Genomic DNA, 6,785 nt, shown 5'->3' with positions numbered 1-6,785 from the left:
TCGGAATCTGGCTGAGCTGACTGGTGGAGACCTTCTTACAGGGTCTTCTCCTCGTAAGAAGCCAGACCGTGAACACTGGGAAAGGTAGCTGCCTTGTCCCGCGCACAGACACCAACACAGAGAGTCAAGGGCAATGACGGGCCAAGCAAAGCTATTCCAAAGGCCTTGTCACCAAAGGAACAAGATAATCCTCCAAACAGCGGCCTACGTGAAATGGAGTACACAGTTTATCTGGCAGAGAATAAAGGATAAAAATTAACATGAATGTCCCAATAGGTACAGAAAGAGGGTTTGATAAAATTCAATACCCGTTTATGATCAATTATAATCTCCTCAACAAATGGTGTTGGGAAGACTGGATGTCCACATGCGAAAGGATGAAATTGGGCCCTTACATCACACATAAAAATCAGCTCAAAATAGATTAAAGACTTAAATATGATACGTGAAATTATAAAACTTCCTAGAAGAAAACAGAGGAAAAGCTTCACGGCATTGGTCTTCATAATGATTTTGTGTATACAACACCCAAAGCACAAGCAATGAGAGCAAAAATCAACAAACAGGATCATATTAAACCAAAAGCTCTCTGCACGTCAAAAGAGTTGATCAATGGAGTAAAAAGGCAGCGTATGGGATGGTGGAAAATATCTATAAGCAACATGACTGATAAAGATATGACGGAAAATACAGATTTTTAAATCTTTATCAAATAAAGATATGAGGAACTCCTACAAGTCAACGGCAAAAGAAACTAATGACTGGATTTTAAAATGGGCTAAGAACTTGAATACACATTTCCCCCCCCCCAAAAAAAAAAAGAAAAGAAAAGAAAAGACCTACAAATGGTGAACAGGTGTATGAAAAAATGCTCAACATCCCTGATCATTAGGGAAATGGAAACCAAAACCACAAGACAGCACTTCACACCTGTCCGGTGTGAAAAAAATGAAAAAAAAAAAAAATGAAATACAAAACGTGTTTGCAAGGATGAAAGGACATCGGAGTCCTTATCCGCTGTTGGTGGAAACGCAAAATGGTGCAGCTGCTTTGGAAAACAGCGTGGAGATAACTCAGAGGATTAAAAACGGAAATGCTAGACGATCCAGCAATCCCATTTTGGGGTATTTATCTAAAAGAATTGAAATCAGGATCCCGAAGAGGCAGCGGAACACCATGTCCATGCAGCAGTATTCACAGTAACCAAGGAACGGGGAAGATGCAAGTATGGATAGCGGAGAAAGCGGGGTTCAGGCACGACAGAGAATAGTCCTCAGCCTCTTAAAAGAAAAGAAACTGGGGCACCTGGGGGCTCAGTCTGCTGTCGGCGCAGGTCGTGACCCCGGGGCCCTGGCGCCCTGCCCGGGGTCCCGCTGCTGGTGCTCGCTCTCTCGCTCTCAAATAAGTAAATGAAAATCTGTTCATAAATAAACATCATTTTATAATATATAAAAATATATAAAAATATATTTATTTATAATATCTAATATATCTAATATATATCTAATCATATATCTAATATAGATAAACATTTATTTATCAATAAATAAGAAAAAAGCCCTGTGCAAGAGGTGGTGATATTGGTAAATCTTAAGGACGTTGTTAGGTGAATAAGCCCATCACAGGACGACACCTACCGCGTGACATGAGGGGCCGCAACAGTCGGGGTCATGGGCTCGGAGGGGACGGGTGACCCGGGACTGAGCCACGAACCAACCTGCGTGAAGCCCTGGCCACGGGAGGCGAATTAGTCCCGACGCCCTGCCGGGCAGCACCCTGCGTAAGGCCAGCGATTCCACTGTAAGGGGCAGAGGGCAGGTTCGTGCTCAGTGCTCTTGCCAAAAAAAAAACCAAAAAAAGAATTAAAAAACCCAGCAAATTATAAACTTTAATTACATGCAGTTTACTGTATGTCAGTCATACTTCAATAAAGGTTGTTTTGTTTTATTTTGTTTTTTTTGTTTTTTTTCCAAAAAGATGAAACGCGGGCGCCTGGACGGCCCATGTCGGCTAAGCATCTGCCTTCAGCTCGGGTCACGATCTCAGGGTCCTGGGATCCAGCCCCAGGTCCAGGGGCTCCCAGATTAGTGGGGAGCCTCTCCCTCTGCCTGCGGCTCCCCCGCTTGTGCTCTCTACCAAATAAACCTAAAAAATAAATCTTTTAAAAAATGAAATGCAGGATTTCTGCATGGAGTCCTGCTGTGTTTCTGTGATGCACATACATATATACCTTTATCACCCTTTCTGAATTAAATATACACACAATTTAATTTTTTTTCAGTTTAAAAAAAATGACAAATTACTTTGGGCAACAGATACTGCCCTCCCATCACAGAGCCTGGAGTGAGTGGGGCTCGGGGCCCAGGTGAGGGCACAATGGTGGGCAACACAAAATGACGAAATGCTGTATAATCGTGCCTCTGGGAGGTCCCCAGGTAGGCCGACTCCTAGAGACAGAAAGTGGGATGCGGCGCCCAGGCGGAGGGTTGAGAGGAGAAAGCGGGGTCAGCGTCGGTGAGCACGGGGTCCCAGGGTGGCAGGAGCCGACGCCTCTCATGTCAACGGGCCGCTTTGAAGGCGTCCTGCGCCAGGGACTGTGTGCAGGTGCATCTGCAGGTGGACCCTGAGTGGCCTCCCCGGACCGTGCGGCACTCGGGGACATGAGCTGGGCCCAGGCCTGCAGACTGTACTCGGGCTGAACGGGGTCCTGTGGGGCCCACGGAGGGTGCTCAGGGTGAGGGCAGCCCTGGGGCAGGGGTACAAGTGCACGAGGTGGGCCGCAGCGAACTGGAGGACCAGGGGGCGCCCTGCAGCCGGGCCAGCCAGCGGCTCCCCGTGAATCAGCGGGGACCCAACCAGTGGCATTTTCTAGGTTGCATCAGGTCCCGCGGAGCCTTTATTTAGGATGGGTGAGCAGGGAGGGAAGCCCCCATCGTTCCCCCCCTGCTTGGCTTACCGTCTTCCCTCCTCTCCCTGGTCCTCGTGGCGCCCACACAACCGCGGTCAGAGTGACTTGTTTCCCAGGCCGAGGCCCCAACACCCCCCCTTGACACTTCTTTTCCTCGAGTCTCCACCACAGAAGGGCTGTCAGTGTATGTCCCCGAGCAGCGCATCTGCGGCCTGGGCGGCTGGCCTTACTGACCTCCCTCCCTGTGTGTCCCGCTTGGCCCGCCTGGAGGCCTCCCGGGACACCCAAGGTCCGTCCCCGGGACACCCGAGGCCTGTGCCCAGGACACCGAGGCCCGTCCCCGGGACACCTGAGGCCTGTGCCCTGGCCACCGCTCCCAGGGCCACCCTGGCTCCCATCGGGCACCTGCAGCAGCCGGGGCTGTCAAGGCCAGGACGGGCCCGCCCAGGACGGCTCATTCGGGTGCTTTTCTTTCTGTCTGAGCCCTCTGATGTGGGCACCGGTGAGGCCGCCGTCACAGCAGGGGCCGCTCAGCAGACACGACCCGATTCATTGCTACTCTCCCCCAGGGGGTCCCGGCACGGAGCCCGACACCCATCAGGGCCCCCCGAGCAGCCTCGACGGGCCGCTGACACTGCGTCTGGGTAAGTCACTGGAACCGCCTGGCCTCAGCTATCTCACGCTGGGTAAGACCATGAATGTGGTATTTTGGAAATTTTCAAACCTACAAAAAAAATGGAAGGAATAGTATAAGGATCCATCACATCTTTCCTCTGGGTTCACCCATTGGAAACATTTTGCCACATTTGCTTTATCTCACGCTCAGGGTGCGCGTATGTGTGCGTTCTCGCGTGTGTGTCATCATTTGAGAAAACGGCAAACATCATAATACTTAAAACCTAAATATAAATTATAAAATATTAAATATAATATATAATTAAATATAATATGATAATAATTAAATATAATATAAAATATTAGTATATTTTACTATATTTCAATAGTAAGAATATTCTCCTGCATAAGCCCAAGATTAATATTGTATTTAAAGCATTTAAACTTGATAAAATACCATCTGATATCAGTCCATGTCGAAACCTTTCCCATTGACCCAATGGAGTCCTTAAAACTGCTTTTCTCTCTTTTTTTTTTCTTAAATTTTATTTTATTTATTTACCTATTTATTTGTTTATTTTTGCTTTTCTCTTTTTTAATATCCAGGGTCCAATCGAGGATGATGCATTGGATTTTGTTGCCATGTCTTTCCAGTCCTTCCCGTCATCTCCCTCACTCCCAGTTTTGGGTGGTCTTTTATTACATTAGCATTTTCTAAGAGTCCAGGTCAGGGGTTTTGTAAAATGTCCCATAACATGTACTTACTTGACCGCTGCCCAACGTGGGATTCAGGTTAAACACTTTTGGCAGGATTTTGGCAACATTACGTAAGTGACGCCCAGTCATCCCATCGCATCTCATTAGGAAACATAAAATGTCTCATTATTGGGGATGCTAACTTTGATTGCCTAATTAAGGAATCTGCCACAGGTTTTCATTGTAAAGGTACTTTAACCCCTTGAAATAAATAACAAACGGCCCTTCAAGATGATGTGAATATTCATAGGCACACCTAGAGCTTTATTTTTTAGAGCTGTTTTAGGTCCGCAGCAGCACGGAACAGAAGCTACTGATTTCCCACACCTCTTGCCCCCCGCCCCACACGCAGAGCCCCCTCACACTACCGATCCCCTCCACCAGATGGGCTCACTTGGAATTGGCGAAGCTACACCGATACATCCTCATCACGCAAAGTCCGTAGTTCACGGCAGAGTCTGCTCTGCGCACAGTCTGTGGGTCTTGGCAAATATCTGAGGACGTGTACCCACCACTATAGTATCATATGGAACAGCTTCCCTGACCCCAAAATTCCCTACTTATTCCTCCCTCCCCACTAACCCAGGCACCCACTGATCTCTTTACCATCTCCAAGTCTTGCCTTTTCCGGGATGTAGTATTTTGTAGCCATGCAGAGTATATGGCCTCTTTAGATATGGTTTATTTCACTTTGTAGTATGCATTTAGGATTCCTCCGTCATTTCACGGCTGGTAGCTCGTTTCACCTTAGTTCTGAATACTATTCTATTATCTGGATGTACCACAGTTTATTTATCCGCTCGCCCACGGAAGGGCATCTTGGTTTTCCCAAGTCTTGGCAGTTATGAACAAATAGTGTTCTGTACTGTAGATAGTGTTTTGTTTGGACATAAGTTTTCAGCTCCTTTGGATAAATACCAAGAAGTGCAACTGCTGGACCATATGGTGAATACCCTCCCCTGACAACTTCTCAGCTGTTGGTTTAAGGATCCAGTAATGAGTCTTGCCTGCACTGGTTATTATAATGTTGGTGGCAAAAATGATGATTTTTCTCATCATTCTTTCCACATGTATCAGTTGGCATTTTTGTTTTTGTTTTTGTAAAGAAAAGCTTTTACTGCACCCACCACGACCAACACCATGAAACTTGATGATTTTTTTAAAATTCATTGTGTTATGATCCACCCTATCATTTTTTGATGCTTGTATTTTCACAAATGTGGTCAGGGGGACCTGCTTAGAGCTAGGAAAATTTATGATTTTACTATATTATTACACCCTGTAATTCACTACAAAGAAGTAGTTATGCTATATTAAAATACTAGTTTTAAGCTCTGGTCCCTTTGCTTTGGGAAACTAGTAATAGTACCCAAGTGCCCCCCACCCCCAAGCACTCCACCTTCTTCTCTTTATCATTACAACAAAATAACCTATGCCCCTAGGCCCCAAATAGTTGGAAATCCAGCAGCATCCCCAACATTTTCAAAGGTCAGGGGCCGTGTCAGAGAGAAACAGTCTTCTACGATTACCTTCTCCACTCAAGGCAGCCCGATTCCGGATCTCCTTGGCTCAACCCAATGCCATCTCTTGCCTTATTTCTCCCAACCACGGATTCATCACCTTCTTCATTTTTCAATGCTTTGCTGAAAATATAGAGTTAGCACCATACCAGATAGGAAGTACCTTCGTATTCACATCAGATACCGTTGCTCTAGTATTCTCTGAGCTCCCTCCCTGGACCATCCGTTGTTTCCATTCTCCTACTCCATCTACCACAGCTCCTTTCCATATCGTCTCCACCACTAGTGGATGTGCAAAGGGAATGACCGCAGCCAACTCTTTATTCATGAACTAAGTCTAGAGTCACTCAACAAATAATTTTTAAGTTCCCCAGTGAATAACATCGTACTCCTCTTGACCTCAATCATCTTACCTGTGCAGATCCTTTCAACTACTTTCCTAGCTCCTCATCTTGGCATCCTCATCCTAGGTCCTTACATCTCTGCAGCCATGGCACCCCCGGTATCCTGTCTCTGGCTGGCTAGTCCCGGGTGGCCATCCCTCCTGGCTCACTGCAAGCTCAGGGTAAGACTCTTAGCAGCACCTTCTTCTAGCTCTCTGCCCCTTATGGCCACCCCTCCTATCTTCCTATCACTATTCACAGCTCTCTATGAAAAAGCTGGAAATCTGCTGCACGGGACCCACTTCCTTATGCACAGACTGTTGAACTTTCCTCTGTGTCCAACCCAACTCCTCTGACTCTTTGCAGAGGAGGAGGGGCTGTTGAGTCACAACTGCAATTATGAGTTAGAACATTCCAGCTCCCAGCTGGAGAGAAGGAGAGACATGGGGAATATTATCCCTCCCAGGAAATAAATACATAATGAATATATGGGATTGACTTACTACTTCAAAAGTCATACACAGTTGTACACACACACTCTCTCTCTCTCTTCTAGTTATGTTCCTCCTGTCTATGGCATCTAGAGAAGGGAAGTTAAATAAA

The 6,785-nt window shown here is 46.5% G+C and overlaps 1 long non-coding RNA gene across 1 annotated transcript; it reads right to left on the bottom strand.

Moving 5' to 3' along the window:
* Positions 1-1,923: 1,923 nt before the first annotated feature.
* Positions 1,924-6,533, bottom strand: LOC125752574 (uncharacterized). Its single transcript, XR_007402467.1, has 3 exons — positions 6,213-6,533; positions 5,809-5,922; positions 1,924-3,632 (listed from the first exon to the last, which is right to left on the bottom strand). It is a non-coding gene; the product is annotated as an uncharacterized LOC125752574 (long non-coding RNA).
* Positions 6,534-6,785: the final 252 nt, after the last annotated feature.

This window comes from Canis lupus, chromosome 15, assembly GCF_003254725.2.
Source record: "Canis lupus dingo isolate Sandy chromosome 15, ASM325472v2, whole genome shotgun sequence".
In the NCBI taxonomy this organism is placed as follows: Eukaryota; Metazoa; Chordata; class Mammalia; order Carnivora; family Canidae; genus Canis; species Canis lupus.
The sequence above is the reverse complement of the archived record's forward strand: the minus strand, read 5'-3'. Positions and strand labels throughout refer to the sequence as shown.